The 19,144-nt window shown below is 36.0% G+C and overlaps 1 protein-coding gene across 15 annotated transcripts in view; it reads left to right on the top strand.

Moving 5' to 3' along the window:
• Positions 1 to 19,144, top strand: part of LOC110466654 — a 103,554-nt gene that overhangs the window by 67,107 nt on the left and 17,303 nt on the right. For 3 of the 15 annotated variants that reach the window (XM_021523293.1, XM_021523294.1, XM_021523298.1), the window contains one exon: positions 19,009 to 19,092. The exons of 1 other annotated variant lie outside the window; for it this stretch is intronic. The gene's annotated coding sequence lies outside the window, so the exon portion shown is untranslated. 11 more of the 15 variants (XM_021523296.1, XM_021523299.1, XM_021523302.1 and 8 more) reach the window with 11 other exon arrangements.

The raw sequence follows: 19,144 nt of genomic DNA, 5'->3' as shown, positions 1-19,144 counted from the left end.
GGGGGGGGCAAAATTTATTATGGTTTATAATGACAAATGATACTTTGAATATTACATGTTAATAACTTGATTGGAATTATAACCTTGAATTGACAGTTTGATACTTTGAAAATTTTGAGCCAGCCCTACCACCAAGGGCTGTAGGTGCTAGTTTCAAATCCTTTTTAGTCTGAAATCTGTATGCTAGATATTGAGTAAGGTGGTTTTATTGTTTTTTGTCACTTTGAATAATATTTCTGTTCATGTTGAAAACAAAATCAACTATCTGTATAAATATATCAGGTGACCGTTAAGGCCCATGGGCCTCTTGTTATAGAACCGATCATTGACTACGAAATTTTAACCAATTACCACAGCTAATAATAGCTTGTTTTATGTTTATCATCATATCTGTTAGACTGTGCAATAATTCACAAAATTTTAATGACTACCAGCTAAATAAAAAATATCACGATACAGCTATATTTTTGTTTCTTCTTTAAATGAAGTGAGACATGCATGTTGTTTTATTACTGGTTCACAATCTTCTTGTTCTTGCTTTTTCTAATATAACCTTGTCCAGGATATAATATTTAAACCATGAAGCATACCAGCCTCATCCCCAAGAAAGTGTGCAATGCACTGCAATTAGGTCACTGTCAACTTCACCTCAAGGTCAAATATCAAATTAGCAAATATTTTTAAAAAATCCTTTCCATGCCATAACTTTTAATCTGTGAAAAACATCTTTATGAAGCCTATAAATAAAACATACATGTGTCACCAACTGTAGTAGTTCATCGCTATGTTATAAGTTAATAAGACCTTGACCTCAAGGTCAAAGGTCAAATAAAGCAAACTTTCCATTGACTTCTTGTCCAGGTCTTAACTCCTGGACTTAATTTTATAGATGAATTTGAAACCTGAAGTATACATGCATCAGCTAAATTAGATGCACAATACATTCTAATCAGGTCACATTGACATTCACCTTTAAGTCAAAAGTCCAATTAGTGCAAAGTTTTCAGTGAAATCTTGTCTTGGCTTTAAATTTCAAAGCATTGAGGGTGTTTTGATGAAACTTGAAGGACACCTGCATCAACCACAGAAGGTGTGCATTGCACTATATTTAGGTCACTGTGACCTTCATCGGTAGGTCAATGGTCAAAGCAAAAATTGTCATGGTAGGAGGAGACACAATTTTTTGTTCACAAATGTCCTTTTCATTTTTGTTATTGAGATGAGCTAGCTACAACATTCTTGTGTATACTAATTTTCTGATGTATCGTGCCGGCTTGACAAAAAAATTAGATGTCAACTTTATTTAAAGCTGTTGCCAGCCTAGTGCAATTTGATTTAGGCTTTTTATATACCTGCTGACACACTCCGGAGTTGGATACTTTTAAATCTACAAGTATGACAATTGACCAAATGTCTTCAGTTTACTTCTAGAGTGCATTGCATAAAAAAGGTTTTCAGGAACTTTTTTGTGAAGATTCCTACCATGCAATGTCCTCATAGAGATGATCCCATTTTATCAGTATAAAGTTTGAGAATGATGTAAAGATCACCTGTAATTTACACCTGGACTTGACAGGAGGACTTGGACAGGTGACACAGGTAGAGGGTAACAGAGACGTCTGAGGCTGACTGCGGTCAAACACAGGTGACTATCAATAAGGTAATGAGATAGGGATGATACTGACCACAGGCCCATTGTCCGTGTTTCACAGACAGTTTTTGTGTACTTACTTGACAATGACATTGAAGATGAAAGTGTTTTACTGACATGTATGTGGCAGTGAATTGATTTTACATTGATTATATGCCAACTGTTGGACCTGGATTCATTTGATACTTGTATACAGTATGCAGAACAGATGACACGGAACAATGTTTATCAAAGTTGTATGTACAGGTAGAACAGATGACATGGAACAATGTTTATCAAAGTTGTATGTACAGGTTGGTCAATGTTTTCACTATAAAGAGGTCCCTTTATTATTTGATAAGTGGTTCTGGAAATAATGTATGCTAACCTCTGTATCTGGTACATTACTTATTTTGAGTTGTCTGCAAAAACAATTCAAAAAATACTTTTCTCACAAATAACTGTCATCTTCGATTAACTAGCATGTCCAGAAGTTTTTGAAGAAAGTGGCAGGTAACAGTTTTTATTTATTTAGTTAGAATAAGCCACTCTAAATCCCAGGAAATTATCGGGCGTCAACATTTTCACTTTTTTCACCCTATATATTCCACATATTCCACAATGAGTGCGAATGTATTATTTCAGCGAATATTCGTAAACAAGCTAACACACATACATATACAAATAGTGTTTAAAAGTGAGGGGCAAAATCAAATCTTAGCGGATATTGATTTTATCGGCAAAGGGCGAAAGTTCCCTGTATACAATTCATACAATCAATAGGATTTGAGGATTTCACAGGAGCTTCCTATTAGGATAATTACTTGTCCTATATGCCACCTGGCTTCAGAATACCTCAACATTTTTATGTGAGGCCCTGTATGTGTTGGAGGCATATATCAGTAATACTCTCAATGTGCTGAGTAATGTATGCTATTTGAATTTGCTCTTTGATGGAATTGGAATAGTCAAATGAAGGTGATGGCACCCCAGTGGATTGAGAGATTTTAAGGTGATTTCAGTGAAATTTCAAAAAAGAAAAAATGTACTGAAAAGGGAGTGTATTGGGTTTTCTCTCATTTCCGTGTGTGTAAGATAGAGCTGTCCAATGACGTCACAATGTCTCAACAATGATGTGACGTCACAAATTTGGAAAAGTCTAATGCCGCAATGTGGAAAAGGTGACATGATGAAATATATTGACCACACAAGTTAGAAAGATGAGATGATTTTGCCTGTGCACACTCGGTTTGTAAATATGTAGTATGGGTATGCCAAATCTCACTGACAGATTTGGTTTCGTCAAAAAAGTTCAGAAGCATAGTTGATATTTTCAAAATGATAGCCAGTCCAAAACACATTTTCATGGTTTCTGAGCTTATTCTGGTAGCTGGAATGAGAGAGAAAATATTCTTTCATGCTCAGGGGTGTAAGATAGGGAAATTCTACCCTCTGCTTATTTAACCCCAAGAAATCCTGTAGCTAACCATCAGTATGTTGTTGGATTACATAAAGGTTTGGAAGCTTTATCCGGGATTTTGTATCTGATAATCGTAGATTCCACTGAATTCACCGGTGATACCTTGGTACAGGTACCATTCACCAGGTGTTAAGTAGTGCCATCTGGCATCCCTATATGTGACACAGCTATGTATGGAGGCATTTGGTAAATGTACATCTTTCTGAACTGACCATCTGACATCTAGCTATTTTGTGTCAAACTTGTAAACTGACAAGAAAAGTTAACGTGTTGCGATTAATTTGGCTAGTTTTAGTTTTTATCGCTTGACCATTGGACAGGTGTAGGTGGGTGGTCACTCGATCCTTTTGGCCAACTAGCGGAAGTGTTCACTGACCAGCTTTTTGACCAACATGTCTATTTATCATACACCTGTACTAATACCTGTACCTGTTTATTGATTTAGCGGTCAAGCTACCCTGATCATCATTACATTGGCAGTCATTATGCAGACCTATTGGCGGAAAAATTGGCCCCCCGGGAATAGTCAATGGTCAGCTATTGTCTGACCACGGCTGTGTGATTCATAACATGGCGGAGGTTGGCCTGATCCCTTTACGTGTGTTTGATCTCTGAGGGTCACTCACCCTGGCCATTCATATACATGTAGTACCTGTGGGCTTCACAAGGTACAGTTACCTGTATTTTGGCCACTGTGGTTCACTCACCTATTGGTCACTATAGTCTGTCCAGACATATCCCACTGATTTCGGACATGAAATGAAAAGGTGAGTGGTCAGTAGCATTAGTGACCAGTGTGTCAGTGATGAGTTTATAGTGGTGCTTTATCTACACCTATTATGGTATTCAGGACCCTCTAATCTTGTTTGACCATTGAGAGTTGTGGTGGCAACCTGCAGTGGGCTGTGTGAAAAGGACTTCAGAAACTGACCAATTTCGCCAATTATTTTCACAGCAGGCTGTGTCGCTAGCGGGTTCTCAAAACATTTGTTTTGATATTAAATGGTAATAGTCCAGAGAAGAAGAAAAGCAGTGGTCAGTTGTGAGGGATTATTACAGGACTTTCAACTCTGCAGTGGTATTTTAGAATCACAGTGGTCATTCTTGGATAAAGAAGAGTGATTGGCACTCATTATCAGACCGCTCAGACCACAGGTCAGTGTGTGACAGCTTGGACTCTGATCCCCTAACTGATGGTTTGAGTCCCTCGCATCACACCTTCATCCCACCCCTGACTGACCGGGTCACACCTAGGGTGTTAAGTGGAAGAAGTGTGCCACCTTAAGTACCTACACACGGTCAGGGATTAGTCCACTGGACACTGGTCATTGTGAGTCAGACTTTTAGTGGGGATTAACTTACGTGGAGCTGTCAGTAAAAAACAACATTGCAAGTACAAACAATATCCTGGACTTAAAAGTGAAAGTAAGATCTTATTTATTTTTCACAATTATTTGGTTACTTTTTGACTGTAATTTGAAAATTTCATAAAGCTATCAAGAAACTTAATTTTATTTAAAGAAACCAGCGAAAGTTGCAGTCTGATTTTATGGAATGTTAAAATTTATTTTGTAAAAGTTTTTTGATTTCAGGATAATCTGTTAATATTTATTGTACAGTTCAAAGGGTATACATGCATGAGTGATGGAGTTGATATGATGACACTTTCTCTGTGAGGACTAATATATTGTTCTGCCTGAAGATTTCTCCAGCTAATTATGAGACAAATTTGATGTACTGGAGTGTAGAACACGTGTAATGAATGCTTTTCAGACAATTGTGTCTGATGTTTAATGTTAGTTTATATGCTTCTGTGCATTTCCTCCCTGTACGTTGTGGAAGCTCAAGGCCTTTTGAACAAGAGTTTCTGAGTTCCTTACATGCAAAATATCGACAAAGACACAAAATTCACATAAATTGTGAATAATTTTATAGTTATGCACGAATCCTATACATTTTGTTTCTACTGCATATAAACAGTGGATGTATTTGGTAGATGACATTTAAAATAAAGCAATTACCGGCTGATCTATTAAATTGTTTGGACCCGGCCATGTTAACCTGTAAATACTTAATATAGTAATGGACATAGAACAAAAATGGATTTTATGAATATATGATAGAGTTGCTCATAACATTTATCAAGAGCGTTACTCTATATCAAATTTCATTACTAGTATGTAAAGCCTTGTAAAACACTTGGGGCACTATATTCAATTAGGATAAGAATGTGATGGGGAGATATTAGGTACGGTATGTGTACATATCAGTCGGGGTTTTAACATCATCATGTACTTACAATATTGGCAGTGTCAGCGAACAGTGATGTTTAAGCCTCTGTGACACGCTGAGACAACTACTGTACAACCTCACAGATTTTGAACATATAGGATATTAACATAGAAAGGTAACCAAAAGAAAATATATACTTTGATATCTATTTATATACAAGGAAATTTGTTTGAATAAATTATTTTGGTCAAGCCTTTGGAGATTTAAAAAAAAAAATGAATTATGCGATCCAGCTTGGGAATCTGACCATACTTTTAGAGAAGTGTCCCAGACAGATAACAAAAGTGATCTAACATGATGTTATGGTGTACACCCTGCAGACATGATCTACAGCCGACTCGCCCACAGACGTCTGTATACTTAAAAGGCTAAGGGGCTTTTACTTCTGTATACAGTATAACAAGTCCTATGACCCAAGAACCAACAGTAGAGAATGTTTTTCAGATGTTTGTAAATTTAACAATCGCCAGGTAAATAGCAGAGTGAGCGCCAGAGATTCCCCCCAGTGAAAACGTTGTCTGTTATACTCTCGTATTGATTCCACGAGGCTGTTGCTTTCGCGGTCTACCAAAAGATGTAATCTCCAGTATCTGTAGTTGATAGTGTGGCTGTATGTATGTACCAGCGTCCCAGTTTGTTTGTTGGTCGGAACTCTTCAGTGTTCGTTATCGGAATCATTGCATCTTACTTGGATTTATATAATTTACCTGTGATGTTATAAATGACTGATGTTAATTGCAATGGACACTGGTTCGTTAGCGGTGGTGTATAAGTTGGCTTGATTTGTGCTGTAAGCTGGATTAAAGGTAATTCTATCTGTCACCAGTAGATAAACTTATGATACCCGGGTAATTTGTTGCCACAGCAACCACTTTAATCAACGATATGTATGAATATGATTAATGAACATCATTGGAAGGTATCCGTGCGATTGATCCACTCTGCCTGTGACAGGTATAGGATAGGAGATCAGGGCTACTGATACAGGTCTGAGCCGAGACAGGTGAGAAACATTCTTCACCAAAGTATCGTGATCTCTGCCAGTTAGCAACCTCGATTATTGGAATCAGAAACATCATTAGTGTCTCTTTAACATTTAAGATTGGTTTTGAATTCAGGGACATTAGGCATCATTGCCTATTGATCATATTGATCATAGTACCTTTACATAAAGTCACTCCCCATTGATCATAGTATCTTTACATAAAGTCACCCCCATTGATCATAATAACTTGACATAAAGTCACCCCCATTGATCATAGTATCTTTACATAAAGTCACTTCCCATTGATACTAGTACCTTTACATAAAGTCACTCCCCATTAATCATAGTACCTTTACATAAAGTCACTCCCCATTGATCATAGTACCTTTACATAAAGTCACTTCCCATTGATCATAATAACTTGACATAAAGTCACCCCCATTGATCATAGTATCTTTACATAAAGTCACTTCCCATTGATACTAGTACCTTTACATAAAGTCACCCCCCATTGATCATAGAACCTTTACATAAAGTCACTTCCCATTGATCATAGTACCTTTACATAAAGTCACTTCCCATTGATCATAGTATCTTTACATAAAGTCACCCCCATTAATCATAGTACCTTTACATAAAGCCACTCCCCATTGATCATAGTATCTTTACATAAAGTCACCCCCATTGACATTGGAGTATCTTTACATAAAGTCACTTTCCATTGATCATAGTACCTTTACATAAAGTCACTTTCCATTGATTGTATTTTTGCTTTTCTTTATGAAAAAGCAATAGAGAAAAAAGGATATAAAACTGAAAATATAAGGATGACACTTTTGATTTGATATTCAGAGTTGATGTCAAATACAACCTCACAGTCTGTTGGCCATGAAACTATCCCAAATTAAAATGTTCGGTAAAATATATCATATCTTTTAGGAGTAAAATATATAATATCATTATGAACTTGTAAGTAAAATTTTATTTTCATTGGCACTGAAAAGTCTACTCTTCGATAGAGAGTATATCAGCATTCTGTGTTTTATATCATTCCAACCTAACAAGGAAGTGTTTCATTTTATTTTGGCTTATTAACTACATGTAAAGTGTTAAACACAATTTAATTTTATGTACTTTAATAATCTATTTCGCCAAAAATCCTACCACAGGGGTTCTATACCTGGACCAAATGTCACTGCAAAGCAGGGAGCTCATCCACTGGCTAATCATATACAAGTTATGTTTATACCTTTCTTTCATTACTGAAAATGAACTTAAAATGTCCCACTTTACTCCCTAAAAAGGCCTGCAACCTTTCTTTGTCTGTCTTTGTATTAATTAGAGGAAGTAACATCAATTTAACAGGGAAATAACTGTTCATGTCCTGTCTCCAGTACAAACGTGTTGGGTCTGTCTTCCTCGAGTCTCGTACTTCATGATATTAGAACACTCATTGTATCAGTCGCAATCAAAATACACCCTAGTGGTAAACTGATTACAAAACATTTCGTTCTAGTTATAGGGTTACAGTATTAGATCTTTACACCATGCTGCGACTATCTTTCTCTTGTGCGTGCATGTTTCTGTAACATTGACAGTGATCGTGCCAGCAATTTTAAAAGTGAGGTCCCAAGCAGGTTAGATAAAGGAATAACTGTAAAATAATTTAAACCACCTTCAAAATATTTTGCTTGTTTTGATACATAAATAGGGTTAATGTATTCACTAATCAAAATCTGATGGGGATGAATCGTTATACATAAATTTATGGGAATTCTTCCCATCACATATTGATGAATTTATATTCTGAATGTTATTTTCTGTGACATGAAGAAAAAGACAATGAGAGCTTAGCTTTCTAATTAAGGGTTCTTGAGATTTAATAGTGTGCTTTTTAACCCCACCTTGTACGTGAAATGGCATACGTACTGCACAGCACTTGAGCACACACTGTCAGAGGAAATTAAACTTAATTAGTTTAAAAACCTGCCCATCAATTTTCCACCTGTCTGATTTTAACAAGGTATGACAAATTGCTACCTGTAACTTTGTGATTATGCCTTTGATCTCCTTGGAATTGCATACACTTCCAACAGGTAGTGTTATTGCAAAGGGAAACACAAACAGGTACTGTAAAAGTTAAAACAACCTTTTTGTTTCCAGGTTTTTTCTGTGAATGAATGTTATTGTCTATGTGCATGACTTAAGGGTTCAGTTCTTTTAAATAAGTTTTTGTTGTTTTAAAACCATAAACATAGAGATGTATTGATGCAGGCTTGGGTTAACAACTCTGTTAGAGACTCGGAGTTTGTCTGAGGGATTTTGTGTGTCCAGTCTGGGGAGGTTGTATCAATGTCCAGTCTGGGGAGGTTGTGTGTCCAGTCTGGGGAGGTTATATCAATGTCCAGTCTGGGAGGTTGTGTATGTCTACTCAAGGAACATACCTTGTGAGTTCACTCGAATTGAGAGCGAGTATGCATACAGTTTACTGGAGGTGGGTGTGTCCAGTCTATGGAGGTTGTGTGTATATCAAGTCTATGGAGGGTGTGTGTATACAGTCTACTGAGGTTGTGTGTGTGTATACAATCTAATGAGGTTGTGTGTATATAGTCTACTGAGGTTGTGTGTGTGTATACAATCTACTGAGGTTGTGTGTGTGTATACAGTCTACTGAGGTTGTGTATATCCAGTCTATGGAGGGTGTGTGTGTATACAATCTACTGAGGTTGTGTGTGTGTATACAATCTACTGAGGTTGTGTGTATACAATCTACTGAGGTTGTGTGTGTGTATCCAGTCTATGGAGGGTGTGTGTATACAGTCTACTGAGGTTGTGTGTGTGTGTATACAATCTACTGAGGTTGTGTGTATACAGTCTACTGAGGTTGTGTGTGTGTATACAATTTACTGAGGTTGTGTATATCCGGTCTATGGAGGGTGTGTGTGTATACAGTCTACTGAGGTTGTGTGTATACAGTCTACTGAGGTTGTGTATATCCAGTCTATGGAGGGTGTGAGTGTATACAATCTACTGAGGTTGTGTGTATACATTCTACTGAGGTTGTGTGTATACAGTCTACTGAGGTTGTGTGTGTGTATACAATTTACTGAGGTTGTGTATATCCGGTCTATGGAGGGTGTGTGTGTATACAGTCTACTGAGGTTGTGTGTATACAGTCTACTGAGGTTGTGTGTGTGTATACAGTCTACTGGGGTTGTGTGTATACAGTCTACTGAGGTTGTGTGTGTGTATACAATCTACTGAGGTTGTGTGTATACAGTCTACTGAGGGTGTGTGTGTGTATACAGTCTACTGAGGTTGTGTGTGTGTATACAATTTACTGAGGCTGTGTATATCCGGTCTATGGAGGGTGTGTGTGTATACAGTCTACTGAGGTTGTGTGGATACAGTCTACCGAGGTTGTGTGTATACAGTCTACTGCGATTGTGTGTGTGTATACAGTCTACTGAGGTTGTGTGTATACAATCTACTTAGGCTGTGTGTATACAGTCTTCTGAGGTTGTGTGTGTGTATACAGTCTACTGAGGTTGTGTGTATACAATCTACTTAGGTTGTGTGTATACAGTCTTCTGAGGTTGTGTGTGTTTCCAGGCTATGGAGGTTGTGTGTTTGTCCAGTCTACTGGGGTTGTGTGTGTGTCCACTCTACAGAGGCTGTGTGTGTGTCCAGTCTACTGAGGTTGTGTGTGTGTCCACTCTACAGAGGCTGTGTGTGGAAGCACTCTGTAGGAGATAAGTGTGTTGGAGCGATGTGGAACATATAAATTGATATAACAAAATTGATCAACGTGATATGTATAGAAAAATGACTTAGAAAAAAAATCAGTAAATCTATTTGTTCCCTATATCTATGATAGTAATTGACAATCAAGGATTGTATACGATACCATTATTACAGGTTACACCACTAATGACCAGTACAGCATTTCACACGTAATGTTCTGTAAAGGTTACTACAGGTAGCGAGTAACAGGTAGACGTTATTGACCAACTGGCAGATATACGATGTCAGAATACCCGTACACTACCACCACAACGACACACACACTGGATCAAGACCAAGGCTGCCATCGACTCTAATGGATTTTTATTATCTTTATTTGACAGTCGATACATCTGTTTTATATATTGTATAGATTATCAATTCATAAATCATTTTTACTTGTTTGATTTGCCATGAATACTGTTTTTGTTCTTTTCAATCAGAAGAATACAAGTTTGATTGATATCTACAATCTGTATGTTTATGTTAATTGAGAGGGTGAGAGACAGGACTGGGTGATGACTGACGTTATAGGGTTTGTCTGTTAAATCTATTACATTATATTTACCAAGTCATTTCTATTTGGTTTTGAACGTCATTGAAACCTTTACCGCTACCATTTGTCTATCATTATATTCCCTTTGGTATGTGACTCTATATCAAGGAGATGTATAAAGAACTAATTTTTAAATAAACATGAAAAAAGGACTTTGAACAATGTTGGTTGTGTACAAGATGGCAAATGAAACTGCAGTTATCATTCAGTTGAAAGATATCTTATATTGTGATGATCGAGAAAAGAATGTTTTATTTGTTTTTCTTGACTTGGTTTATTATGTTCTTTCTGTCTGAATCTTTATTTGTTCAATGTCCTTCATTTCAAATAATATTCTTAGTATGATTCTAGAATACGTTGTGTAATAACCCACAGCAGGATTGAGATTGGCAAAGTCAATGGCTCAGAAGTTAGGGTGTAACGTCAAAAGCTGAAAAGGATTCTGACAAAATATGGAAATTCAGAAACCTATTTTTTTTCTAATTAGAGTGTGCAGTCATGCATTACTCAGTATACATTTGTGTCATGTTATTTCCTGTGACCTCGCTAAACTGCGCAGATATGAAGGTTTGTGATGTTAACAGATCAGCTCTCGAATTCTCTTGTCATTTGTTGTTTGTCTTTTCATTTTCAAGTCGTAATAATTATTTATCTGTTTCTCTATTAATGTTGATAGTTTTCGTTAATCTGTTTTCTTGGTATCCCAGAGGGCTTGGTTGACTGCGATGTAATTCTCCCGCCTGACAAATTTCAAGGCCATCCTACATGGGACTTGAGATAAATGAGTACATCCAAGGTGAACGTGTGTGTTAAAAGTGATAGTTGTCTTCAATTTGTTAGACAGCCTGTCAGGTAATATTATATAAACCACAACGGTTAACTGTTCCATGTCCCCGAGGTATTCAGCGAGGCGGTAATTAAACCAAGCACACTGGAGAAGCCTCGACTGTCGTGTCTGTTACATCACTGTAACACAGGTAGACATGTATCACCTGCATGTGCCTGTGGTTTATAACAGCTTGTTTTGACAGTTTAATATTATGTTAAAGAACCCGTAACATAACAATATTATTATTTTTTTAGTAAAGTGCATGATGTATATGTATTGTTCTGAAAATTGTTTACGTCTGTTTCAAAATAGTTTGATCGTGAAAACAAGAAAGTATACATTAGGCTTGTGTAGTGTTTCAGGCATGGTCGACAAAGATTGTGTGGCGGAACTGGACTGGGTCAATAATTGGCGACTAGGTAGCTCAATTGGTACAAGCATCCGTCTAGAGTTCGGAAGGTCCAGAGTTTGAACCTCACTCTGTCCGCCATTTCTCTTCCTCCTGTTACAATTGTATCATCAACAACCTGATGTTTACATGCTCTGGTAACTTACTACCTATTTCATGTTAATGGTTTCGAATTCAATATCTTTACACCAGGTTTTCAATGCAACAATGCCAATGAGTTCTTAAGCATCGTACGATTTTTTAATTCTTCAGTATTTGATAAAGTGGGAAGGAATCTTTAAGATGTAAATAAAAAAAGTTGTTTCCCTGCAATAAGAGAGGGAATTATTGCTATTCATTTAAAAGAAGGGAGTATATTAATCCTATTAGAGAGAAAAATGTTATTCACTTTTCATGGGAGAGAATAATTCCTCCTCTTTGATGGAAGAGAATAACTGCTGTTCAATTTGAATAGGAGAGAACAATTAAGTGCTGTTTCCTTTTAAAGGGATGAAGTAATTTGTAACTTGTAATGGAAGAGAACAGTTACTTTATTCTTCACCTTCAACCCTTTCACCACTGTAGACCATAATGGACTCATCCACATAAATGCCTGATAGAGTCTACTAAAGTTACATAGGGGTGAAAGGGTTAATAGAAAGGAACAGTTTGAAAATGTATGAAATGTCTGCCTCATCCAATGACAGCATTTTCAGACTTGTATTTATTGATAGAAATTTAGTGACTTTTTTGATGGGAAAAGTTGTATGCTTGACTACTTATGTTGAGTAAGCATAAAGGCTATTATGGCAAAATGTTACCTTTTGTAAAGGCCTTAACCCATTCACCCCTAAAGTCACATTTGAACCTTACCAAATCAATGACTGGGCAAGTCCAGTTTAAATATGTAGGGGAATGAGTTAGTATGAATATTGGATGTTTGGTCCAGTGCTTGATATGATTTAGCCCTCACTCCGATGCTCAATCCCTGGTAGGTTTGTAGAGGTGTTGTTATCGCTTTCTAATGGTGGTGTTTTAAGCAAAAATGACCCAAGCTGACTTCTCTGTGTAAGCTTGGCAATTCATGTTGATTTGTCCTGGATATAATGTGTTTGGCTCTGCACAACAACACTCTTAGCTTATACTTGCATAGTCAAACCACTATATAGATGTGTTTTACATACTCTGGGATGGTCTGATAACACTTGCCATTGCAGACATATTTCAGAATTATTCCACATATAACTAAAAGCTTTCTCACCACAGTAACGTTTAACGGTCTTCATGGGTCAGAATATTCTCTCTGGACGATCATGACTGTGACTGATGTATCTCAATGTATGTAAAGATTTTAATTTTATGGAGAACACTGAGGCCATTGCAGCTTTTCATATTAATATTTCAGAGGTTGTGGATTTTATCGGGATTTTAACTCATTCACCCCTGAAGACACATTTGAGCTCTTCCAATTCAAAGTTTGGAATAGTTCATTACGAAATGTCTTACAACATATCTTTTAAGAATTATAATATGTTTAATAATTGCATGATTACATGTTGAAAAAGTTCTCCAAAATGCATACCTTGATGTACTCAGGCTTTTCATATACAAATTAAAAAACTAAAGGCAATTAAGGTACTAATACAAAATGTGTAAGGTAACATATATCTCAACAATGAATTCTTCGATATATTCAAGTATTTAGAATTAATATATACAAAAAAACTAAAGGTGATTATTTATAATACAAAATGGGTAACGTGTGTCAGGTACATAGCATATCCCCTTAACCTATGTGTCAGGTACGTAGCATATCCCCTTAACCTATGTGCAGGTTTGTTATATAGTTGTGGTTGATACACCTCTAAGGTATCCTGTACTGGCACACATTGTGGTCAATCTCATATCCTGACCCTGACCTTACCCTGTCAAGGTTGGTGGCCGTTATAATTTAGGTCACTCTCAACTACGCAAGCCAATTACTGCTCCTTGGTCACACACACCTGATACTGCCAGGCCATTTTTGTGTTGCATGGGTCTTTTTAACAGAAAATCAATAAATAAGTTCCCAATATCTTAGTAAAACCATCTAAATAATTTACATACTTCAACACGAAAGCATATTTGAAAATTGCTTTTAACTCCGGAGAACTAGGTCTTGTTTTAAATGAACAGTTCTATTTCACTGGATCTAAACATGGATGTAATTAACTCTGAGTAAAGACATCACAATTATTTCAAGCCTATGTGGCTTTCAAATGTAAGTAAACTGTTGCTTTAAATTATTCATTTCCTCAGGGTCTTACATGCTTCATTTTCTTGTCTCCAAGTGTTTTTTAATCAAAACAAAAACCGAGCAATGTTGTTTGATGACTCACAGGAAACTACGAGTTTATAAAGATTTGTATTATGTATTTGGGGGGATTTGGGTGACAGTCGTACCCCGTTCCATACCTTGACCAATCAATCATTTGTCCAAACCTAAATATTGGGACTTAATCATACCTTAGTTTCCTACTTTTTGTGAGGAAGGAATGTTTTCATACAATCGATAGCTGGGAAAGTATATGTTTGCTGTTCCTACCTTTGGGCCAATTACCTAATGCTTTCTTGTTGAATCTCGATAGATCTGCCAGTTAGGGTGTTATGTACATTAGTACAGGTAAACGGACAGGTAAACGTTCAGGTATTCGGTCAGGTGAGCCTTATGTATACAGTCTCAGAGGTTTGAAGCATTCAAAGTTTGTCTAGCAGAAAATGATGGCCAATTACACGTACATTTAACAACAAGAACTCTTGGTTTGAAATCTTTACCTGTGAGGTGTAGTAGTGCTGGAGGAATCACACTGATAAACTGATTTACTTTCTGGATTTAAGGATATGACTGCTCGACACACAAGCGAGGATTAATATTTAAGTTCTATTCTGTGTATAACGATATAAATTTATTTTCGTGAGAGTGTGTATGGGATTTTATGCTTTAGAGGATTGTTATCAGCAAGCGTATATTGTTGAGCGTAGATGTGATGAAACTGTGAACACCTATTTGTGGATTTAATAAGCGACACAGAGTTTTATCCACGCCTCTGTATACTGGCCTTATTCATACTGCAGGTGAGTTGTCCTCTACAGCTGATGAATTATTGGTAATGTACCACTTACATGGAAACCAGCCATGATGATATTCTAGTCTTACTCAGCATTTACTTATTGACTTCCAAACTTCGTCATCCCGTTGTTGTACTTGTCTATAGCTATATTTGTGTTCGTCCGACATAGCTGGGGATTTGTGACTTCCTTTGCTGTATTAGTGCTGGGATTATATGTATATACAGTTATTTTTACTCTACTTTCGAAATCCTCTGAATGGAAAACAATTTATCTTCTTTCTCGGTGTAAACATTTCCAAATCTCACTAATTCCTTCTTGGATTGTGTTTTGATGGAAGCTATAGTAACACGTGGAAATATACCTGTGCATACTGTCATTGTGATTTAATTCAAACTAATTCATGACATCAAAAGGTTTGTGGATTTATGTACGTAAGAGAATATTACAATTGAAATGTTTAAATTGGCAGGAGGCAGAAATATCTAATCTATTTTTTGTTCATGTCAACAACAAAAACAGAAAAGGGGTTAATTAATTTACTCACTTCTTATTCCAAAACTATGATATGATATTAATTTACTTTTAAGAAATTGTAGCTATACATATCTTCAGTATGATTTAAAAACACTAACAGATTGAAGGAGTCGTATTGAGGGAAAGACTTTCTTATAGTCAACCTTTATAAATATCTTATTGGTTAAATCAGAAACTTTCAAACGAACAAATTCATCCCTTGTTTTTTTCTGATGTAAAGCTTGTACTCATAGATAGCAATCATTTTTTTTTTTAAATCTTTCTCTTTTCTGTTGCTCTATGAAACTTGATAACCGGTAACAAACATTTTCCCTGTCTCCCTACTATTTTAAGTGTAAGATCTGAAACTTGAGGATGAACAAGCTCTTTCCTTGTCTCTCCGGTTGGTGTAATGTATTTGTATTAGATGACCCTGTTTAGCTGATCTATGAGTGTATGGTAATCAATTCATCAAGTTGAGTTAATTTGTTTTCGGAGCAAGCCTCTTCTTGTTAATTAATGTCAGTGTATGTATATTAGGTCGCGGTCACCATTAGTAGGTATTATATCCTGTTTTTGGTGTTTGATGGATCACCGCGGACCGACTATGATTTAACTAGACAGCACTACTGGGAAGTCTCATGCTATTCTGTAGGTAGAAAAACAAGTTCTCAGAATTATCAATTTATTAGAAGTAATAAAAAAAAATGTTTTGATGTATATCAGTTGTTAAGTCCATACTGGGTCATTAACTGTTGGACAAGAGCATTGTACAAGGCTTTATTTTCACCTAATGTCTCGCAGAAATGACACGGATCAAAGATACCATATTTCAATCTCTTTATTATGTATGTTTCATGATAATTGTGCTAATAAAATAAAGTTGGATTATGTTTATATCTAAAAAAAGTCATTAAAGAACAGATGAAGACATTTAAAAACTAATTCAAATTTTACATAAAAACAATAATTTGACAGCAGATCTAGGTTGAAACTTTTTCATATGTCATGAAATAGTTTTCTTTGCACTTTTCTTCACATTTAAACAAGTGTTGGGATGATTTATAGCATATACCACAAAAATAAATTTTCACAAAACAGTCCTTTCAATAATCCATGTGCTCACAATAATGAAGTAACTTACATTTATATCCAGTATTCACAAAAATGTAGTAATTTACAGTAACCCAGTGTCCACAAAGATGAAGTAATTTACAGTAACCCAGTGTCCACAAAAATGAAGTAACTTACAGTAACTCAGTATACACACCAGTAATTAACCCAGTACATTTGTATTCACAAAAACATAATAACTTTAGAGTAATGCCATGTTCACCAAAAGTAGAAACTTACAATAACTCAGTAGTATAAGGTGAGTGGATTTACCTGTGTGATGGTTACACCTGTGACATCACAGGTAAAGAGAGGCACACTTACACTTCTGTATATACGTAATAAGTGTGTAAGGATTATAATAGCTTGGGGCAAGACGTGACATAGTCTGACTTCAACGTTTACCGTCCCAGTGTGTCCCTGTTTGAACAGATGAAAAGCATTATCTCATTTCTACATCTTCTACACTAGGAGGCTAGCTTCTAGCTACCAGACGGATACTAACAAGTTTTCCTTTGATCCAGATCAGGGTTTGTCCAAGGAGAATTGAATTTACTGGTAATGTAATATTTTAATCACTTACCTGTAATGTTTATGAAATGTGTACATAGAGTGATGGATGAAGGAAGAAGAATTTTGACATTTGTTTGCAAGCTTTAAATCTTTGATGTTACTGTTGTTTTTGATATAATCTTGATAAGAATGAATCCTAGATCTTTATGTGACTATTTGTGTAGGTATTTTTAACACTTAGGCCTGAGCTTAGCTTTGATCCTGACTCTTCCTCTTTGTCTTCACACTGTTTACTTGACATCTTACAATTACACATTGTGACCCATCTTTAAAATTCTATCTGTTGGTTTTGTTTCCAAGCTTCTCTTTGATCCAGATCATTTCTGTATTCACTTTCCAATTTGATGTTTTGTTTATTTAACAGATTTCACAGCTCTGGGTGTGAATCTGAATGTCTGTGTTACTGTTTATCATGTAATATCTTATACAACCCTAACACCATTGATAGCAGAACCAACAGGCAAACTCTCCCCTTTTGTTGTAAGCCCTGAGTTTGGCTCCCTGGGTGTCGACACAGGGGCAGGATTAGGAGAGGCAAGCATGAGGATATTGTAAATCATTGTTAAGGGAATTAGGGACTGTTGGGATTAACTCCAAAGGACAGAACAGTTAGATCATATTCAATTACTAATCCTAAGGATTTTCCTAATAATGTCTGAAACTTGTGAAACTGTTGTAACAACAGGAGTTTAATCCAAGTCTGTTGTATTTGACATTTATAGACCTACATGTATGTATACTGTAGCTAAGTGTGCTCAACTAATCTTTAAATGTTATCAAAAAGCATATAAAACTGGAAAACATAGAAACTTTTCCAGTGGTGTGTTTGACTTTGGATGTTTAATTAACCTGCCTGCTGTCTTGGCTGAGGGTCAATTTGGATACATATATTTGGACACCTTAACAGCCTTGTGTGTAATTCAACTAATTATTTTACTGAGGTTTGTGAATTTACTCTTCATCAACATCTCCCTAATAGATTTTTTTTATCTTTTTTCTCTCAAATTTTCATAATATGGACATCTCTCAGATTGTAATATATTTATGATTTAATTCTGCAGACTATTTAAAACTATTTGTGATGATGTTTATCTTCGTTGAGATAATTGTTATCCCAGAGAAAATTGAATATTTATAGCAACATTAATCATACAGAATTTGCTTACTTTGTAAAATGTTTTATCAAAAGTTTAAACAAAATTAGTCTCATATTTCTGATAATAAACTTTTAACGGAATTGGTTGATACTTTTACGGAATTGGTTGATAAATGCTTATAATCATAATTTGATTTGATAAAAATAGAATTAATATGATTTTGTTGATCCACTTTATTTTGATAAAGAAACTGCTTATGGAAGTGGTTTTTCACCTACATATGCTGGTATCTGATTTGTATCTTCTGTGTGCAAATCCAAATTCACATTGAATGCTATTTAAGATAGGTTGATACTGTCAAGCAGTTTCAAGTTGCTGTATTTTCCCTCCGGTCACATAGAATATCGCTATAGTAACTCGATAGAACCATAACAATAAATTTGTATTACAAATTAACCATTACTATATTTTACTAGTAGTTGTAAATCTAATTATCCCCGACAATGTTTCTGGTAATGTCTGTTACACAATTCTCAACGTTGCAGCATATCACGCGACCATCTCTGCCGCTATTCTATGCATGCTTCCACAGCGTAACTGTCAGAATTGAGAAACACACAAGACATGATTTCGTGAAAATTTGTTTCATTAATTACAGAGGATTTCATTTGGTGTTGCTGTAGGCTTGGGATATATGTACGACTGAAGGCCTGGAGTGTGGAATATCTGTGAAGATAGGCGAGAGAGTCTGGCCTTATCTTGTCCATATCACACAATTATACTCCCATCATGTG

The sequence above is a fragment of the Mizuhopecten yessoensis genome, unplaced genomic scaffold, assembly GCF_002113885.1.
Source record: "Mizuhopecten yessoensis strain PY_sf001 unplaced genomic scaffold, ASM211388v2 scaffold11139, whole genome shotgun sequence".
NCBI classification, from domain to species: Eukaryota; Metazoa; Mollusca; class Bivalvia; order Pectinida; family Pectinidae; genus Mizuhopecten; species Mizuhopecten yessoensis.
This window is presented reverse-complemented; position numbering and strand designations above follow the sequence as displayed.